At 48.6% G+C, this 21942-nt stretch overlaps 1 protein-coding gene across 1 annotated transcript in view; it reads left to right on the forward strand.

Annotated features, from left to right (window-relative positions):
* Nucleotides 1–8929, forward strand: part of sobpa (sine oculis binding protein homolog (Drosophila) a) — a 253764-nt gene extending 244835 nt beyond the window's left edge. Inside the window, 1 exon segment of the mRNA XM_055634988.1 lies at nt 8792–8929. The gene's annotated coding sequence lies outside the window, so the exon portion shown is untranslated.
* Nucleotides 8930–21942: the final 13013 nt, after the last annotated feature.

Consider the following 21942-nt stretch of genomic DNA (forward strand, 5'->3'; position numbering starts at 1 on the left):
GGAAGGTTGCAGCAAACAACCTTCTCTGCTGATCGGACGATTCGCTGCAGCCTCCAGGTGTCGTGCTTGGTGGCTGAGCCAAACCAGACCATGATGGAGAAGGTGAGGACAGACTCTACGATGGCCGTGTAGAATTGGACCATCGTTGCCTGTGGCAGATTGTGCTTCCTCAGCTGCCGCAGGAAGTACATCCTCTGTTGTGCCTTTTTGACTGTGGAGTCAATGGTGGCCCCCCATTTAAGGTCCTTGGAGATGATGGTTCCCAGGAACTTAAAAGACTCCACAGATGTGACTGTGGTGTTGTTGAGGGTGAGGAGAGGGGGAGCTCTCCTAAAAACTCTTTCACCCAGAGAGCTGTGAGCTACAGAAATAAGATAGACACAAAAAGTTGGAGTAAGGTGGGTGGTGCATCTATGGAATTATTTGCCACAGAAGGCTGTGGAAGCCATCAATGGATATTTTTAAGACATAGATAGATTCCTGATTAATACGGGTGTCGGAGGTTATGGGGAGAAGGTGTGAGAATGGGGTTGAGATGGGAAGATAGATTTGCCATGATTGAATGGTAGAGTAGGCGATGGGCCGAATGGCCTAATTCTGATCCTATCACTTATGAACTTACGAGCTAGGCAGCATCTCTGGGGAAAAGGATAAGGTGACGTTTCTGGTCGAGACCCTTCTTTAGACTGAGAGTCAGGGGAAAGGGAGACGAGGGATATAGGCGGTACATAGAACAAATGAATGAAAGATATACAGAAAGTAACAATGATGAAGGAAAGGTGGAGCCCACAATGGTCCATTGTTGACCCTGGGGTAGGTGAGGTTGGTGTTAAAGATGTTAAAGCAATGCATTTGGAAAGCAGTGACTGGATTGGTCAAAGTCAGTATTGAAAGGGGAATCATTCTGGATTTTTTTGAGAATGTAACAAGTAGAATGGATAAGGGAGAGCCAGTGGATGTGGTGTATCTGAACTTTCAAAAAGCCTTTGACACGGCTTTGGCCTGTGCTCACCCAGGTTGCCCCCCCCTTCCCCCCCCCCCTTGCTATTGATGTAGTGCAACGTAGGTTCACCAGGTTCATTCCTAGGATGGCGGGACTAACGTATGATGAAATAATGGATCGACTGGGCTTATACTCACTGGAGTTTAGAAAGATGAGCGGGAATCTGATAGAAACATATAAAATTCCTAGAGGATTGGACAGGCTAGATGTAGGAAAATGTAGTTCCCGATGTTGGGGGAGTCCAGAACCAGGGTCACAGTTTAAGCATCGGTCTGAAGAAGGGTCTCGACCTGAAACATCACCTATTCCTTCGCTCCATAGATGCTGCCTCACCCGCTGAGTTTCTCCAGCATTTTTGTCTACATAAGAATAAGGATTAGGCCATTTAGGACTGAGATGAGGAAAAACCTTTTTCACCCAGAGAGTTGTGAATCTGTGGAATTCTCTGCCTCAGATGGCAGTGGAGGCCGATTCACTGGATGTTTTCATGAGAGTCCGGAGTCGCCTTCCAGAGGGAAGTGATTCAAAGAGTTTGTGGCCACAAAGAGTTTAGCTCTTAGGGCTAACGGAATTAAGGGATATGGGGAGACGGCAGGAACGGGGTACTGATTTTGGATGATCAGCATTGATCATATTGAATGGTGGTATTGGCTTGAAGGGCCGAATGGCCTACTCCTGCGCCTGATTTTCTATGCTTCTAATGGTTGGCTGTGGGGCAGGTGATACCCCAACAATGGCAAGCGGTAGAGCGAGATATGGGTGGTCGTGAACGAGGCCAGCGGCAGGAAGAAGACCAAGTCAGGTCAAGTCAACGGCAACGCTCCAGAGGACCGAACCAACACGTGGTTCAAGAACCACTTCAACAACCTGCTTGGGTCACCTCCTACTGTCACTGAGGAAGACAAGGAGGTCGAGACTGTCCTCATGGATGCACAGATTCAATAGCCAATAGGTCCTTCGGCCCTTCGAGCCAGAACCGCCATTCATTGTGATCATGGCTATAAGAGCAGGGAGGTTCTACTGCAGTTGTACAGGGTCTTGGTGAGACCACACCTGGAGTATTGCGTACAGGTTTGGTCTCCTAATCTGAGGAAAGACATTCTTGCCATAGAGGGAGTACAGAGAAGGTTCACCAGACTGATTCCTGGGATGGCAGGACTTTCATATGAAGAAAGACTGGATAGACTCGGTTTGTACTCGCTAGAATTTAGAAGATTGAGGGGGGGATCTTATTGAAACTTACAAAATTCTTAAGGGGTTGGACAGGCTAGATGCAGGAAGATTGTTCCCGATGTTGGGGAAGTCCAGAACAAGGGGTCACAGTTTATGGATAAGGGGGACCGAGATGAGAAAAACATTTTTCACACAAAGAGTGGTGAATCTGTGGAATTCTCTGCCACAGAATGTAGTTGAGGCCAGTTCATTGGCTATATTTAAGAGGGAGTTAGATGTGGCCCTTGTGGCTAAAGGGATCAGGGGGTATAGAGAGAAGGCAGGTACAGGATACTGAGTTGGACGATCAGACATGATCATATTGAATGGCGGTGCAGGCTCGAAGGGCCGAATGGCCTACTCCTGCACCTATTTTCTATGTTTCTATGACATCAAGGTCCGGAAAGCGCTCGCGTGGAAAGCCCTCAATAACACGGGGAAAATCTGGACGTCTCGGATGTCTAAGGGTCTCAAACTGAGATTCTTCCGCGCAACTGTAGAGACCATATTATTGTACGGGTGTGAGGCATGGACTCTCACTCCAGCACTGTCCAAGTCTCTCGACGGTACCCACACCCAAATGCTGAGAGAAGTTCACAATGTCAGTTGGAGGGGCCACATCGCCAACGGGGAGATTCCACCTCTGAGGATGAAGGATGAGGCTCGCTGGTCACTGCCACCGCCACCCAGAAATGGCGGCAAACAAGGTCGTGCCGTGGGAACCCGCCCATGGAACACGTGACCCGGGACGGCTGATCAAGATGCTGCTGGAGACGTTGATGGAAGACCCACGTGTAGAGACAAACGAGGAGCTTGCCAGTTGCACGGAGGACAGAGGTGTGCGGTGCGTCCGTCACCGTGCCCGTCTGAAACCAGCGCCACTGCCTCGCTAATGTTTTCAACGATTTAATAATTAAAAAAACAATAATAACAGGTGACAACGAGTGATACAAACACTCGTGAACTTTGAACTTTTCGGAGCATTCAGATGTAGATACCATCGAGAGACTTGGACAGTGCTCGAGTGAGAGTCCATGCCTCACACCCGTGTAATAATATGGTCTCTACAGGACCACAGAAACAAGAAACTGCAGATGCTGGTCTGAAGAAGGGTCCCGACTCGAAACGTCACCTATCCATGTTCTCCAGAGGTGCTGTCAGACCCACTGAGTTACTCCAGCACTTTGTGTCTTTGTTTTATACTCTGCACTTGAACCTGCTCCATCTATTATCCATTTATTATCTAAATGGTGGCCGATTGGGAAAGGGGGAGATGCAGCGAGACCTGGGTGTCATGGTACACCAGTCATTGAAGGTAGGCATGCAGGTGCAGCAGGCAGTAAAGAAAGCGAATGGTATTTTAGCTTTCATTGCAAAAGGATTTGAGTATAGGAGCAGAGAGGTTCTACTGCAGTTGTACAGGGTCTTGGTGAGACCACACCTGGAGTATTGCGTACAGTTTTGGTCTCCAAATCTGAGGAAGGACATTATTGCCATAGAGGGAGTGCAGAGACGGTTCACCAGACTGATTCCTGGGATGTCAGGACTGTCTTATGAAGAAAGACTGGATAGCATTGGTTTATACTCTCTAGAATTTAGAAGATTGAGAGGGGATCTTATAGAAACTTACAAAATTCTTAAGGGGTTGGACAGGCTAGATGCAGGAAGATTGTTCCCGATGTTAGGGAAGTCCAGGACAAGGGGTCACAGCTTAAGGATAAAGGGGAAATCCTTTAAAACCGAGATGAGAAGAACTTTTTCACACAGAGAGTGGTGAATCTCTGGAACTCTCTGCCACAGAGGGTAGTTGAGGCCAGTTCATTGGCTATATTTAAGAGGGAGTTAGATGTGGCCCTTGTGGCTAAGGGGATCAGGGGGTATGGAGAGAAGGCAGGTACAGGATACTGAGTTGGATGATCAGCCATGATCATATTGAATGGCGGTGCAGGCTCGAAGGGCCGAATGGCCTACTCCTGCACCTAATTTCTATGTTTCTATCTACTCCATGCCATGAAATCAGTCAATACAACCAAAACTGGTTTTTGGAGTCTACATTAACATGCTATCTCTACTGTCTCTCCACAGTTTTACCCTTTCACAAAATCGTGAGAGGAATAGATCGCGTTCAGTTGCTGGTAGATAAAGTGGCCAAAAAGGCTTTTGGCACTTTGGCCGTCACCATCCGGACTATTGAGTATAGAAGCCGGGAGGTCATGTTGCAGTTGTATACGACGTTGGTGAGACCGAATTTAGAATACTGAGTTCAGTTCTGGGCACCGTGTTATAGGAAAGATATTGGCAAGCTTGAAAGGATTCAGAATAGATTTACGAGGATGTTGCCAGGACTAGATAATAATAATAATAATAAATTTTATTTATGGGCACCTTTCAAGAGTCTCAAGGACACCTTACAAAAATTTAGCAGGTAGAGGAAAAACATGTAAGGGGAATGAAATAAATAGTAGAGACATGACTACTGCACAAAGTAAAGACAGAATTCAATTCAAAACATAATATGAGGCAATTCAAGCACAGATGAAAAGGGAGGGGGACGTGGGGCTAAGGATAGGCAGAGGTGAAGAGATGGGTCTTGAGGCGGGACTGGAAGATGGTGAGGGACACGGAATTGCGGATCAGTTGGGGGAGGGAGTTCCAGAGCCTGGGAGCTGCCCTGGAGAAGGCTCTGTCCCCAAAACTGCGGAGGTTGGACTTGTGGATGGAGAGGAGACCGGCTGATGTGGATCTGAGGGACCGTGAGGGTTGGTAGGGGGAGAGGAGGTCAGTGAGATATGGGGGGGGGGGGCAGATGGTGGAAGGCTTTGAAGGTGAGGATAAGGATTTTGTAGGTGATCTGGTGGGAAATGGGAAGCCAGTGAAGTTGTTAGAGGACTGGAGTGATGTGATGCCAGGATTTGGTGTGGGTGATGAGTCGGGCAGCTGCGTTCTGGACCAGTTGTAGTCGGTTGATGTAGGTGGAGCTGATGCCAAGGAGAGGTGAGTTGCAGTAGTCCAGTCGGGAGGAGATGAAGGCATGGATGAGTCTTTCAGTAGCGGGGGGTGTGAGAGAGGGTCTGAGTTTGGCGATGTTGCGGAGATGAAAGAAGGAGGTTTTAATGACATGGCGGATGTGAGGCTCAAGGGAGAGGGTGGAATCAAAGATCATGCCAAGGTTGCGGGCCTGGGGAGATGGGGAGACAGTGGTGCCGTCGATGGTGAGAGTGGGGTTATTGATTTTGCTGAGGGTGTGAGCTATAGGGAGAGGTTGAGTAGGCTGGAGCGCAGGAGGATGAGGGGAGATCTTATAGAGGTGTACAAAATCATGAGAGGAATAGATCGGGTAGAGTCTCTTGCCCAGAGTAGGGGAATCGAGGACCAGAGGACATGGGTTTAAGGTGAGGGGTGAAAGATCTAATAGGAGCCTGAGGGGTAATCTTTTCACGCAAAAGGTGGTGGGTGTATGGAACGAGCTGCCATAGGAGGTAGTTGAGGCTGGGACTATTGCAACGTTTAAGAAACAATTAGGCAGGTACATGGATAGGACAGGTTAGAGAGATATGGGCCAAACGCAGGCAGGTGGGACTAGTGTAGATGGGGTTGGCCAGTGTGGACAAGTTGGGCCAACTTCCACACTGTATAACTCTATGACTCCTGACACTTGCAACATGATCAAAGGCCCTTTCCACCCTGCCCCCCACCAGTACCAACTCCCGTTGGGCTGAATGTGCAGAAGCTTAAAAGGGCGCACCACCAGACTCAGGAATAGCTTCTTCCCCTTGGTCATCAGGCTTCTGAACGGTCCTTGAAGCTTGAAAGTGTGCATTACTCAATTCTAGAATTTAGGAGATTGAGGGGGGATCTTAAAGAAACTTACAAAATTCTTAAGAGGTTGGACAGGCTAGATGCAGGAAGATTGTTCCCGATGTTGGGGAAGTCCAGAACAAGGGGTCACAGCTTAAGGATAAGGGGGAAATCCTTTAAAACCGAGATGAGGAGAACTTTTTTCACACAGAGAGTGGTGAATCTCGGGAACTCTCTCTGCCACAGAGGGAGTTAGATGTGGCCCTTGTGGCCAAGGGGATCAGAGGGTATGGAGAGAAGGCAGGTACGGGATACTGAGTTGGATGATCAGCCATGATCATATTAAATGGCTGTGCAGGCTCGAAGGGCCGAATGGCCTACTCCTGCACCTAATTTCTATGTTTCTATCACCAAACTCCATAGTTTTTCTCATATTCATATGTTCATTATTTGTAATAGCAGAATTAGGCCATTTGGCCCATCAAGTCTGCTCCGCCATTCAATCATGGCCGATCTATCTTTCCCTCCAAATCCCAATCTCCTGCCTTCTCCCCGTAATCCGTGACACCCGTACTAATCAAGAATCTTATCAATCTCCACTTAGAAATATCCATTCTTGGCCTCCACGGCCATCTGTGGCAATGAATTCCACAGATTCACCCCTCCCCTCTGATTGAAAAAATTCCTCCTCATCTCCATTCTATAAGCACATCCTTTTATTCTGAAGCGATGCCCTCTAGGCCTAGACTCCTAAACATCTTCTCCACATCCACTCTATCCAGGCCTTTCACGATTTGGTAAGTTTCCATGAGGTTCCCCCTCATTCTTCTAAACTCCATCGAGTACAGGCCCAGTGCCGACAAACGCTGTCCTGTGGCCTCCACACGTTATCAAGCTTCTGAACAGCCCCTTCATAAGCTAGACCTTCACTGCCCTGATGCCCCCCCTCCTCTACATATTGTACTTGTGATGTACTTGATCTTCTTGCGTGTGGCATGCACAGCCTAAAGTTGTAGGCCAAGGGTAGACATCCAGGCCAGGACAGCATCAGTTACTGGGTGGATGGCTTTGATGCCCCCAGGGAAAAGCCTCAGTTGGGCCTCAGTCATTCACCATGTGTGGGATGGCCTGGTCTGGATGTCCGCAGTCGCAAGCAGGGCTGCCTGTCATCTCCCACTTATGCAGGTGATGGGCTGTTCTCACACGGAGGATGCAGATTCTGTTCTGGGATGGAGGTCAAAACCTGGTGGTTTCACTGTAGGGCGACAGCTCCGTTGTTGGTGTTGGCATCTTTCCAGGCTCTGCCACACTCAGTCTTGGTGTCAAAGTCTTCCAGGGGGTTTAACGGATGACCAAGAAAACTCATCAGCGCCTCTACTTCCCGAGAAGATTACGGAGAGTCAGTTTGTCAAGGAGGACTCTCTCTAACTTCTACAGGTGCACAGTCGAGAGCATGCTGACCGGTTGCATCGTGGCTTGGTTCGACAACTTGAGCGCCCTGGAGAGGAAAAGACTACAAAAAGTAGTAAACACTGCCCAGTCCATCATCGGCTCTGACCTTCCTTCCATCGAGGGGATCTATCGCAGTCACTGCCTCAAAAAGGCTGGCAGTATCATCAAGGACCCACACCATCCTGGCCACACACTCATCTCCCCGCTACCTTCAGGTAGAAGGTACAGGAGCCTGAAGACTGCAACGCCCAGGTTCAGGAATAGCTACTTCCCCACAGCCATCAGGCTATTAAACTTGGCTCGGACAAAACTCTGATCATTAATAGCCCATTATCTGTTTATTTGCACTTTTATCAGTTTATTTATTCATGTGTGTATATATTTATATAATGGTATATGGACACACTGATCTGTTCTGTATTCATGCCTACTATGTTCTGGTGTGCTGAAGCAAAGCACTTGCAAAGCAATCCTATCTGGGACACATGACAATAAACTCTCTTGAACTTGAACTTGAAGGGTTTGCGGGACTTCAGGCGCATGCTGGGCAGATTGTTCAAGTCAGCATGGATGGGAAGGTCGATGGTGCACCAATCTTTCAACATCCTCTCCCTTTCTGCTGGGAGGGGCGATATGAGAGAGGACAGGAAGCCACTGCATAGTTGTTGACTTGGGCGTCCCTGTGATGACCCGCCGTGCAGAGTTAAGGACAGTGTCAACTCGTTTGGTGTGGCAGCTATTAGCCCAAGCTGTTGAGCAAAACTCGGCTGTTGAGTAGACTAGGACTAAGCTTGTGGTACGTATGGAGGGTGTGTGTATTTTTGACTTGATCGTATGTATGTATAGTATTATCTGATCTGTTTGGACAGCATGCAAAACAAGGCTTTACACTGTACCTCGGTGCACGTGACAACAATACACCTAAACCAGTGGCTCATCGGTAGAGTTGCAGCCTGACAGCGCCAGAGACCCGGGTTTGATCCTGTCTGTGTGGAGTTTGTACCCTCTCCCCGTGACTTGCGTGGATTTTCTCCAAGATCTTCAGTTTCCTCCCACACTCCAAAGACGTGCGGGTTTGTAGGTTAATCAGCTTGGTGTAAATGTAAATTGTCCCCAGTGTGTGTAGGATGGTGTTAGTGTGCGGGGATCGCCGGTCGGTGCGGACCCGGTGGGCCGAAGGGCCTGTTTCCGCGCTGTATCTCTAAACTAAACTGAACTAAACCGTGCCTCTGACGCACACGCACACGCACGTACACACACACACACCGCGCGGCAGCGGACCAAGGGGAGGGTTTACCCACGCTTGTCGTTTTGTTCTCGTTGCAGGTATCTCGCTTGACAGCCCGCTGAGCAGCTTGGAGCGGTGGACCAGCGGCGTGACCTACCCCGCCGCGGCCACGACGGCGGCATCCGGCAGCTCGCCCGACCGGCACGCTTCCAGCCAAGTGATATCTCATCGCAAGAGGCACTACTTCCAGTGCTCAGAGTTGAAAGAGTCGGCGTGGAAGAGCGCGGTGCAGGGACAGACGGAGCCCAGCCTCTAGGCGGGAGAGAGTCCGCGCCCCACCTCCTCCTCCCACCGGCGAGGGACAGGGACAGGGACGGTCTCTCCGGCGACCAGGAGGAACCAGAGACTGCAGACGCCGGGACCCTGAGCCACACACAAGGTTGCTGGAGGAACTCGGCGGGTCAGGCAGCATCTGCGCAGGGGGGTGAACAGACGACGTTTCGGGTCGTGATTCTGACGGATACTTCATTGGTCCCAACACCTAACATCACCTGTCCATTCCCTCCACAGAGGCTGCCTGACCCGCTGAGTTCCTCCAGCACTTTGTGTCTTTTCCTAAAGTGACCAGTTTTGTGCCCCGTTTCTTTTTGTTACTTCCCCCCGTGTACGTACACAAGGACCAATTTGAGGCCGTTGCCTTTTATCTTTCCTTCGAAGGAACCCCGCTCCTCCCCACCCTTCTGGTCTGCACCTGACTCCCCCGCCCGTAACAGGATAGGTCCAGATAGCGAGCGGTCCAGGTGGCAAGGTCCTCAAACCACGAGCAGCCCCATGTCAAGGGTAAACAGCCAGACGATTCCTTCTGCGGCCAAGGCAAGGCAGATGGACAGTGGAAGCAAGGAACTGTGGATGCCCCTCTACAAAAAAAAAAAAGACACAAAGTGCCGGAGTAACTCAGCGGGTCAGGCAGCATCCCTGGAGAACATGGATAAGGGGCTTCATATGTTCCAGGAGTAGAATTACCAAACAGTGAAAGGCCTGGATAGAGTGGATGTGGAGAGGATGTTTCCACCAGTGGGGTGTCTCGGAGTAGACTTGATGCGCCAAATGGCCTAATTAGCCATTTAGAACGAAGCCATTTAGAACGGAGACGAGGAAAGACTTTTTCTCACAGAGAGTGGTGAGTCTGTGGGATTCTCTGCCTCAGAGGGTGGTGGAGGCCGGTTCTCTGGGTACTTTCAAGGGAGAGCTTGATAGGGCTCTTAAAGATAGCGGAGTCAGGGGATATGGGGAGAAGGCAGGAACGGGGTACTGATTGGGGATGATCAGCCATGATCATATTGAATGGCGGTGCTGGCTCAAATGGCCTACTCCTGCACCTATTGTCTATTGTCTATAATTCTGCTCCGATCACTTACTTATAACAAGGCCCTTCGGCCCATCGTCCACTCTGCCGCGTCTCTTTTTGTTCCAGTGGGGTAGGGGGGTTTGGTTGGGACCTGATCAGCACCCACAAAAATATCCATTGACTTGGCCTCCACAGCCGTCTGTGGCAATGAATTCCACAGATTCACCACCCTCTAACTAAAGACATTTCTCCATATCAACTGCTACTTCTTCAACTATCCTGTCCCCTACAACCCCCCCATTCCTTCCCCTTCCACCTCTATCCCTCCCTCTCTTCACATTTCATATAACCATATAATAACAAACAATTACAGCACGGAAACAGGCCATCTCGGCCCTACAGGTTTTTTTTTTTTTTTTTTTTCCCCCCCCCCCCTTAGTCCCACCTGCCTGCACTCATACCATAACCCTCCATTCCCTTCTCATCCATATGCCTATCCAATTTATTTTTAAATGCTACCAATGAACCTGCCTCCACCACTTCCACTGGAAGCTCATTCCACACCGCCACCACTCTCTGCGTAAAGAAGTTCCCCCTCATGTTACCCCTAAACGTCTGTCCCTTAATTCTGAAGTCATGTCCTCTTGTTTGAATCTTCCCTATTCTCAAAGGGAAAAGCTTGTCCACATCAACTCTGTCTATCCCCCTCATCATTTTAAAGACCTCTATCAGGTCACCCCTTAACCTTCTGCGCTCCAGAGAATAAAGACCTAACTTATTCAACCTATCTCTGTAACGCTCCACTCCACTCCGCTTTTCTCCTTATCCCACACGCATTTGTCTCCTTTGCACCTTTGTCCACTCATCTACCACTCACCCCCCTCACCAGTATCCACCCATCACTTGCTAGGATTTTCCCCCCCCCACCTCTTTCCTAGCTTTCTTCCCCCCCCCCCGTATTCAAAAGACCCCATACACCGCCTGCTCATTCCCTCCACAGACGCTGCCTGACCCGCTGGAGAGGGTTCAGGGGAGGTTTACGAGAATGATCCCAGGAATGAGTGGATTAACGTGTGATGAGCGTTTGACAGCACTGGGCCTGTACTCGCTGGAGTTTAGAAGGACGAGGGGGCTCTTCATTGAAAAAACTAACTGAATAGTGAAAGGTTTGGACAGAGTGGATGTATATTGATTGCTTCCACTAGTGGGAGAGTCTAGGACTAGAGGTCACGGCCTCAGAATTAAAGGACGCTCCTTTCGGAAGATGAGGAGGAATTTCTTTAGTCAGAGGGTGGTGAATCTGTGGAATTCATTGCCGCAGAAGGCTGTGGAGTACAAGTCAATGGATATTTGTAAGGCAGAGATTGATAGATTCTTGATTAGTATGTGTGTCAGAGGTTATTGGAGGTCAGAGGACACTGAGTTGGATGATCAGCCATGATCATATTGAATGGCAGTGCAGGCTCGTGCACCTATTTTCTATGTTTCTAAGTTATGGGGAGAAGGCAGGAGAATGGGGTCAGGAGGGAGAGATAGATCAGCCATGATTGAATGACAGAGTAGACTTGTTGGGCCGAATGGCCTAATTCTGCTCCTATCACTTGCGAACAGGACCCGCTGTGTTACTCCTGCACTTTGTACTTCTAAACCTTTCCTCTCGATATACCTGTCTCCTTTTCATCTCCTGCCTTTGTCAATACTCCACCCACCTGCTGATCAGCACCCCTCCCCACCTCTCACTTGCCAGGCTCTGTCCAGTCTCCGCACTACCCCCCCCCCCCCCCCCCCCCCCCCCCCCCCCACTCACATTTCCAGCCTTCCTCCGCTTACTACAAGCCTACATTCATTCTGAAGAAGGGTCTACATACAAACCAGTCTGAAGAAGGAATGTTGCCTTACCCACTGAGTTACGCCAGCACTTTGTGTCTATCTAGCCTGAAGAAGGGTCCCTGCCCAAAACGTCACCTATCCATGTTCTCCACAGATGCTGCCTGACCTGCTGAGTTACTCCAGCACTCTGTGAAACGTCACCCATCCATGTTCTCCACAGATGCGGCCTGATAAATGTGAGGTTATCCACTTTGGCGGCAAAAACAAGGGGGCAGATTATTATCTCAATGGGGTTAGGTTAGGTAAGGGGGAGGTACAGCGAGACCTGGGTGTCCTTGTACACCGGTCACTGAAAGTCGGCTTACAGGTACAGCAGTGAAGAAAGTTAATGGAATGTTGGCCTTCATAACAAGAGGATTTCAGTATAGGAGTAAAGAGGTTCTTCTGCAGTTGTATAGGGCTCTGGTGAGACCACATCTGGAGTATTGTGTACAGTTTTGGTCTCCTAATTCGAGGAAGGACATCCTTGTGGTTGAGGGAGTGCAGCGTAGGTTCACGAGATTGATCCCTGGGATGGCGGGACTGTCATATGAGGAAAGATTGAAAAGACTAGGCTTGTATTCACTGGAGTTCAGAAGGATGAGGAGGGATCTTATAGAAACATATAAAATTATAAAAGGACTGGACAAGCTAGATGCAGGAAAAATGTTCCCTATGTTGGGCGAGTCCAGAACCAGGGGCCACAGTCTTAGAATAAAGGGGAGGTCATTTAAGACTGAGGTGAGAAAAAGCTTTTTCACCCAGAGAGTTGTGAATTCATGGAATTCCGTGCCACAGAGCGCAGTGGAGGCCAAGTCACTGGATGGATTTAAGAGAGAGTTAGATAGAGCTCTAGGGGGCTAATGGAGTCAAGGGATATGGGGAGAAGGCAGGCACGGGTTATTGATGGGGGACGATCAACCATGATCCCAATGAATGGCGATGCTGGCTCGAAGGGCCGAATGGCCTCCTCCTGCACCTATTTTCTATGTTTCTATGACCCGCTGAGTTACTCCAGCACTCTGTGTCTATCTTTAATCTGAAGAAAGGTCCCGACCCGAATCGTCACCTATCCATGTTCTCCAGAGATGCTGCCTGTCCCGCTGAGTTACTCCAGAACTTTGTCTATACTTGGTCTGAAGAAGGGTCCTGATCCGAGACGTCGTCTGTCCATGTTCTCCAGAGATGCTGCCTCACCCGCTGATTAACTCCAGCATTCTGTGTCCATTTGATTGACCGGTGGTCCCAGCGAGGAGCAAGTGGATCGGTTGATGTTGAAGCCTCCGAACTACCCACCTAATGCTGCCTCTGCCAATGGTCTACTTTAGGAGGTGGGGGAGGGGGGAGAAGCCACATTATCCAGTGTTACGTCGTTCAACCAACATCGATTTTCTTTTATTTTTAATATATTTGGAATTGATCACGGGAAACAAAGCTAATTTGTGCATTTTCGTAGAGTGAGCATCCACGTGTTATGTTTGGCCAAGGGAGGCGGGAGGTTTGCTCAGTATCCGGCCATCCTACCCAGAAGATCTCCCACCCCTCTCCTCCAGTCCCCTTTCCTCTCCACCGCTCACCTCCTCTCCACACCCTCTTCTTCCTCTCTCCCCTCTCTCTCTCCTTCCCCTCTCCACCCATTCTCCTCCCCCCCCATCCTCCTCTCTCCCCTCCTCTTCCTCTCATCTCCTCTTCCTCTCTCCTCTCTCCTCTCCTCTCTTCTCTCCTTCCCTCTCCTCCATTCTCCTCCCCCTCCATCCTCCCCTCACTTCCTCTCCCCTCTCTTCCTCTCCTCTCGCTTCCTCTCCTCCTCCCATCCTCTTATCCCCTCTACTTTCTTATAGACAATAGGTGCAGGAGTAGGTCATTCGGCTCTTCGAACCAGCACCCGCTTGAAGGGCCGAATGGCCTACTCCTGCACCTATTGTCTATTGTCTATTCTCTCCTCTCCTCCCCCTCCCCTCTCCCTGTTCCTCGTCCCTCCTCTCTTCTCCTCCCCTCTCCCTGTTCCTCGTTCCCCCTCTCTTCTCTCCTCCCCTCTCCCTGTTCCTCATCCCCCCTCTCTTCTCCCCTCCCCTCTCCCTGTTCCTCGTCCCTCCTCTCTTCTCCTCCCCTCTCCCTGTTCCTCGTTCCTCCTCTCTTCTCTCCTCCCCTCTCCCTGTTCCTCGTTCCCCCTCTCTTCTCTCCTCCCCTCTCCCATCCCAAGCAAGGCCACTCCTTCTTTCGTGTCCATCTTCCATGTTTCAAATGCTGACCTCGCCATCATCGTCCGTCGTGAAAAGGGCGCAAGCTTCCGGCGACAATCAGTGGGAGCCACCACTCGTTGCAATAGATGATGGTGGTAGCAGAATTAGCTCGGGATACTTCCAGTTTCCAGCCCACCACCCCCCCGCCACGTGGACCCTTCTGCTATTGGGGTCCCAAGCAAGGCTGAAGATGTAGGAACTCCAGGTGATGTGAGGGGAGGGGGGGTTATAATTCCCCAGGCAGCGGTGACATCGTGCCCTGGTGGGTTGTTTATGTGGGGGGGGGGGGGGGGGTGGGGGTGGAGAGATGGTGAGACAGACCCTGTCCATTACCCCAACGCCACGCGGCAGGGGGTGGGTCTCACCTCCACACAAAGTGCTCCAAAGTAACCCTCGTGGACGGAGACTGGGAATGCCCGCGTGGGGGCTTTTTTTTCCTCTTTTGCGTCGGATTAATTTCTCCCGTCCCTGAGTTTTGAAGAGAAACGTGCAATGTGAGCGGCGGATGCTGGGCGGTGAAACAGGGTAGGTCGGGGTGGTCTAGTCTGCACTGCGGCAGTGGACACTGGACACAGAGACGGCAACACAGCACTGCTCTCCAAGGATGCCTGGCTGTCTACATTTCCGGACTCTCATCCTGCATGGTGGTTCACGTTGTGCAATCAGCAGTTTGTTTCGATGTTTTGTGTATTTTTTTAAAAGTCCGATAAATATGTTACCATATCCAGTTGTTGTTGTTGGTGTTTCATTGCGACTGCCCATTCATTGCCTTCCTCGCCCCTCCACCCGATGATGGTAGACTTTAGAATAATAGGTGCAGGAGTAGACCATTCGGCCCTTCAATGTGATCATGGTCGATCATCCAAAATCAGTACCCCGTTCCTGCTTTTACCCCCATATCCCTTGATTCCATTAGTCCAAAGAGCTAAATCTAACTCTCTCTTCCATAGAAACAGAAATTAGGTGCAGGAGTAGGCCATTCGGCCCTTCGAGCCTGCACCGCCATTCAATATGATCATGGCTGATCATCCAACTCAGTATCCCGTACCTGCCTTCTCTCCATACCCCCTGATCCCCTTAGCCACAAGGGCCACATCTAACTTCCTCTTAAATATAGCCAATGAACTGGCCTCAACTACCCTCTGTGGCAGAGAGTTCCACAGATTCACCACTCTCTGTGTGAAAAAAGTTCTTCTCATCTCATCATCTCTTGAAAACATCCAGTGATTTGGCTTCCACTGCCTTCTGTGGCAGAGTATTCCGCAGATTTGCAACTCTCTGGATGAAAAAGAGATATGACAGTACAGGTTTGCAAGGACTGGTTGAAAATATGTAGACATACAGTGCGGAAACAATGGATCTTTATTGTCAGCAGACTAAGTTCCTTCGCAGGCCATTCAGCCCACCTAGTCCGTGCCAATGCAACCAACACCAATTTTTTACTGGTCAATTAGCGTACAAACCTGCACGTCTTTGGAATGTGGAAGCAAACCGGAGCACCGGACAGCAACTCCACCGTACCACGGTACAGAGGAAACACCCTGACTAACAATAGGCGTTTAGTTTAGTTTATTATCACGTGTTATTGCCAGCATTTAATACGCATCCTATTTTACCCATCTTTTTATTCTTTTAAAATCTTTTTATTCGTTTTTTTCAAAAGCAAAAACAAAAAAATAATGATAAACATATAACAATGATATTGATACATAGTGATCTGGGTTACATTAATAACAGGTATAACCTAAATATGAGTCCAGTGTCAAAATACACATTGAATATAGACCTCCCGGTCTCTATGTAAATATAGTTAAGTGTTTAAAAGAGAATTATATGTATGAAACAAAAAGATAAAAAACAAAACCCCCCTAAACTAAAAAAATTAAAAAATATAATTCCTGGGTAAATAATTTAAGGGTGGATCAGCGGTAGAGTTGCTGCCTTACAGCGCCAGAGACCTGGGTTCTATCCAGACTACAGATGCTGTCTGTACGGAGTTTGTACGTTCTCCCCGTGACCTGCATGGGTTTTCTCCGGGATCTCCACTTTCCTCCCACACTCCAGAGATGTACAGGCATAGTGTAATTGTAAATTGCCCCTAGTGTGTGTAGGATAGTGTTAATGAGTGGGGATCGCTGGTCGGAGCGGGTGAAGGGCCTGTCTGTGCTGTATCCTAAACTAGACTAAATTTATTATAGGCAATAAATGTTGCCTATTTCCTAGATGCGCTGCACCCTCTGAGTTTCTCCAGCACTTTTGTCTACTTTCAATTTTCCAGCATCTGCAGTTCCTTCTTAAATAAATTTATTATAGACAATAAGTAGAACATTAAGAACACGCCACATCTTCCATCTGCATTTATTATTTTATTTTTTCAACTTGATAACAAATACAGTTTAGTGATTGTCAGGTCTCTCAGAAACACAGTTAAAAGCTACATGTACAAATTTACACCTTCAACCGAATGAAGAGAATGTGATAAGAGATATCACATGTACAGGTTCCACCACCGATTTTCCGGCACCCTTTGGCTCCAGAGCCTTTCGGGGTTATCTGTGTTGCCGGACCCAGACGGCCTCCGAGAGGAGTCAAACAGTACCGGAACATTCCGCCCAGGGCCCGCAAAGTCGGCTATGGGAACGGATCTGCCGGCTCCAGCCGGGCCGGAGTTCCAGAGCCCCGGCCGCAGCGGGCAAACTCGTCCCGCGGAAGTCCCGATGAGGTCGAGATCGGCCGCCTCACCCGGCCAAGACGCCACATTTTCGGGGGGAGATTTCAAGTGCGCGCCTGTAATTTTGTCCGGATTAAAGGAGGTGCCAGGTGCTTGAAAATCGGCGACGGACCTGCACTAAATGCAATGTAGGCAGAGGTTTGGGCTGTACTGGTTCTGCAGTGGACCCACTGCAATTCATGTCCATTTATTAGCTGTGATTGATCCCACATCCTTTACCATGATGATAGTACTGAGTGCTTGCTTACAAGGTAAATATCTGTGCTGTGTTTGATAGCACAAACAATTATATCATCCCCAATATCTACAGTTAGTGGGAGTGGAGGTATTGGCATTCTATTATTGATGCAACTATGTTATTGGCATTGAATGTTCAACGTCTAAAACATAAAGACATAAAGGCCACTGTCTTAGAATAAAGGGGAGGCCATTTAGGACTGAGGTGAGGAAAAACGTTTTCACCCAGAGAGTTGTGAATTTGTGGAATTCCCTGCCACAGAGGGCAGCGGAGGACAAATCACTGGATGGATTTAAGAGAGAGTTAGATAGAGCTCTGGGGGCTGGTGGAATCAAGGCATATGGGGAGAAGGCAGGCACGGGTTATTGATAGGGGACGATCAGCCATGATCACAATGAATGGCGGTGCTGGCTCGAAGGGCCGAATGGCCTCCTCCTGCACCTATTTTCTATGTTTCTATGAAATGGTCTAGCAAAGGAACAGGCCTGAATAGAGTGGGTGAGTCTAGTGGGAGAGTCTAGGACCAGAGGGCACAGCCTCAGAATAAAAGGCCGTACCTTTAGAAAGATGGTGAGAGGAATTTCTTTAGTCAGAGGGCGGTGAATCTGTGGAATTCATTGCTACAGACGGTTGTGGAGGCCAAGTCAATGGGTATTTTTACGGGGGAGATTGGCAGATTCTTGGTTAGTATATGTGTCAGGGGTTATGGGGAGAAGGCAGGAGAATGGGGTTGAGAGGGGAAGATAGATCAGGCATGATTGAAAATGGTGGAGTGGACAATGGGCTGAATGGCCTAATTCTGCTCCTAGAGTTTATGAACTTAAGAACATTTGGTGGGGCCGTATTTGGAATATTGTGTTCAGTTTTGGTCACCCCACTATAGGAAAGTAGGAATTAAGCTGGGAAGAGCAGAGAGATTTACGAGATTACGAGTGCCAGGACTCGAGGGCCTGAGCTATAGGGAGACGTTGAGCAGGCAGGGACTTTATTCCTTGGAGTAAATACTGGAATGGTACATACGTGATACAGCGTGGAAACAAGCCCTTCAGCCCAACCTGCCCACACTAACCCAACATGTCCCATCTACAATAGACATACCTGCCTGCGTTAGGCCCATATCCCTCCGAACTGTCCTATCCATGTACCTGTCTGAACTACATCCTCCAGCAGATCGTTCTATACACCCACCACCCTTTGAGTGAAATAGTTACCCCCGGTTCCTATTAAATATTTCCCCCCTCACCTTAAACATAGGTCCTCTGACAAGAGACTGTGCGTTTATCCTCATGATTTTGTACACCTATATAAGATCACCCCTTATCCTCCTGTGCTCCAAGGAATAGAGGCCCAGCCTACTCAACCTCTCCCTATACTCACACCCTTGAGCCCTGGCAACATCCTCATAAATCTTCTCTGCACCCTCTCCAGCTTCAGATTTTAAACATTCAAGTTTGCAATGAGCATTATTGTTTACTTTATTATAGGTACAAGTAAACGGTTATACTTCATAAGTTCATGAGTGACAGGAGCAGAATGAGGCCATTCGGCCCATCGTATACTCCGCCATTCGATCATGGCTGATCTATCTCTCCCTACTAACCTCATTCTCCTGCCTTCTCCCCATAACCCCTGACACCCGTACAAATCAAGAATCTACCTATGCCTTCAAAATATCCACTGACTTGGCCTCCACAGTCGTCTGTGGCAAAGAATTCCACAGATTCACCACTCTCTGGCTAAAGAACCCCCTCTCCCTCCTAACCCCATTCTCCTGCCTTCTCCCCATAATCCCATACACCCCTTACTAAATCTAAGTTCTCAAGTAGGTTGAAATGTGAATGAAAATTGATGAAAATATATGAAAATATGATGAAAATTGAAACATGCTGCTGGTGCAGAAAATCCGAACATAAAAATAAATACACTGGTATTCAGCACCCTTTATGTAAAAAAAGTTGCCCCTCAGGTTCCTATTAAATCTTCCCCCTCTCACCTTAAAAGTTCTGACGCAGGTTTTTTAACCTGAAAAGTTTCTCTTTCCGCAGATGCTGACTGACCTGCAGAGTATTTCCAGCATTTTCTGTTTTTTTATTATTTATGTACAAAATAAGGTGATTTTGTTTTGAAGGTTTGCAAGTATTTACCGTCCATTTGCCATCTCTATTTGCCGGGATAGATGTGGGCATGTTTATAGATGGACTCCTTTAAACAAATAATCACAACAGTGCCACACACTACAGTTAAGATTGGTTTTGAGGTTAGTGATGATACGGCAAAAATAAATAATCATATTGATAACTTTACAGTTAGTTCTGCACGGTGGCGCAGCGGTAAAATTGCTGCCTTACAGCGCCAGAGATCCGGGTCCATCCCGACTATGGGCGCTGTCTGTACAGAGTTTGCACGTTCTCCCCGTGACCGCGTGGGTTTTCTCCGACATCTTTGGTTTCCCCTACACTCCAAAGACATACAGGTTTGTAGGTTAAATCAATGGCTTGGTATAAATGTAAAATTGTCCCCAGTGTGTGTAGGATAGTGTTAGTGTGCGGCGGGGATCGCTGGTTGGTGCGGACTCGGTGGGCCGAAGGACCTGTTTCCGCGCTCTATCTCTAAAGTCTAATATCATAGAGTCGGAAACTTGGCCAAAATAAAAACTAAAACGCTACTCCAACCCGCCCACGTTTGGCCCGTACCATCTAAACTTCTCCTAACCATGTAGCTATCCTATGTTCTGGCGGGACTGTCATACGCTGAGACAATGGAGTGGCTGGGCTTGTACACTCTGGAGTTTAGAAGGATGAGAGGATATCTTATTGAAACATATAAGATTATTAAGGGTTTGGACACGCTGGAGGCAGGAAATGTTCCTGATGTTGGGGGAGTCCAGAACCAGGGGCCACAGTTTAAGAATAAGGGGTAAGCCATTTTGAACGGAGACGGGGAAACACCTTTTCTCACAGAGAATTGTGAGTTTGTGGAATTCTCTGCCTCCGGGGGCGGTGGAGGCCGGTTCTCTGGATACTTTCAAGAGAGAGCTAGATAGGGCTCTTAAAGATAGCGGAGGCAGGGGATATGGGGAGCAGGCAGGATTGGGGATGATCAGCCATGATGATATTGAATGGCGGTGCAGGCTCGAAAGGCCGAATGGCCTACTCCTGCACCTATTTTCTATGTCTATGTTTCTATGTTTCGAAAGATCATTTCGCAAAACCATGAAACCCCTGAACCAATTCCTCCTAATTGCAGCAATTTATTTTCCAGTTTAGTGTAAATCAGTTTACTTAAATGAATCACTCTAGAACATTTATATTTTAATAAATTACTGAATTAAGTTAGGGAGTTTAATCTTCATGCAGTCAGGTGCATCGGAGTATAGTGAAGCATGCACTTCTTAGAATAACGCAGGGCATGGGTGGAACAGCGGTAGAGTTGCTGCCTCACAGCGCCAGAGACCCGGGTTCCATCCTGACTACGGGCGCTGTCTGTACGGAGTTTGTACGTTCTCCCCGTGACCTGCGTGGGTTTTCTCCGGGTGCTCCGGTTTCCTCCCACACTCCAAAGACGTACGGGTTTGTAGGTTAATTGTCTTGGTAACATGTTTAATTGTCCCTAGTGTGTGTGGGATAGTGGCAGTGTACAAGGCTCGCTGGTCGGTGGGCCTTAGGGCCTGTTTCTGTGCCGTATCTCTAAACTAAACGGAGCAGATAATCAGGACTGAAATGCTGGAAACAGCCCAAAAGAAAATCCACACAAACAAACCCATTTAATCATGTTCAAGAAGGAACTGCAGATGCTGGAAAATCGAGGGTAGACAAAATTGCTGGAGGAACTCAGCGGGTGCGGCAGCATCTATGGAGCGAAGGAAATAGGCAACGTTTCGTCCCGAAACGTTGCCTATTTCCTTCGCTCCATAGATGCTGCCGCACCTGCTGAATTTCTCCATTTAATTAAAATGTGTTTAACTTTGTTTAGAGATCCAGTGCTGAAACAGGCTCTTCAGCCCACTCAGTTCACACCGACCAGCGATCAAATGTACACCAGCACTAGCCTACACACACTAGGGACAAATTTACAATGTTACTGAAGCCAATTAACTTACAAACCTGCACCACTTTTTGAGTGTGGGAGGAAACCGGAGTACCCGGAGAATGCCCACGCGGTCACCGTGAGAAGGTACAAACTCCGCACAGACGGCACCCGGGGTCAGGATCGAACCCGGGTCTCTGGCGCTGTGAGGCAGCAACTCTACAGCTGCGCCACTTCACAGCCCACCGAGTCTACGCCGACCATTGTTCACAGTTCACACTGGGTCCACATTATTCCCCTTTGTCACACCTTAGATGGGAGGACCAACGTTTAAAGGAGATAGAAAATAGGTGCAGGAGTAGGCCATTCGGCCCTTCGAGCCTGCACCGCCATTCAATATGATCATGGCTGATCATCCAACTCAGTATCCCGTACCTGCCTTCTCTCCATACCCCCTGATCCCCTTAGCCACAAGGGCCACATCTAACTCCCTCTTAAATATAGCCAATGAACTGGCCTCAACTACCTTCTGTGGCAGAGAGTTCCAGAGATTCACCACTCTCCTGATTCTCTGTGTGAAAAATGTTTTTTCTCATCTCGGTGCTAAAAGACTTCCCCTTTATCCTTAAACTGTGACCCCTTGTCCCAACATCAGGAACAATCTTCCTGCATCTAGCCTGTCCAACCCCTTAAGAATTTTGTAAGTTTGGGGAAGTCCAGAACAAGGGGTCACAGTTTAAGGATAAGTCTTTTAGGACCGAGATGAGAAAAACATTTTTCACACAGAGAGTGGT

Source organism: Leucoraja erinacea, chromosome 5 (genome assembly GCF_028641065.1).
Source record: "Leucoraja erinacea ecotype New England chromosome 5, Leri_hhj_1, whole genome shotgun sequence".
Lineage (NCBI taxonomy): Eukaryota > Metazoa > Chordata > Chondrichthyes > Rajiformes > Rajidae > Leucoraja > Leucoraja erinaceus.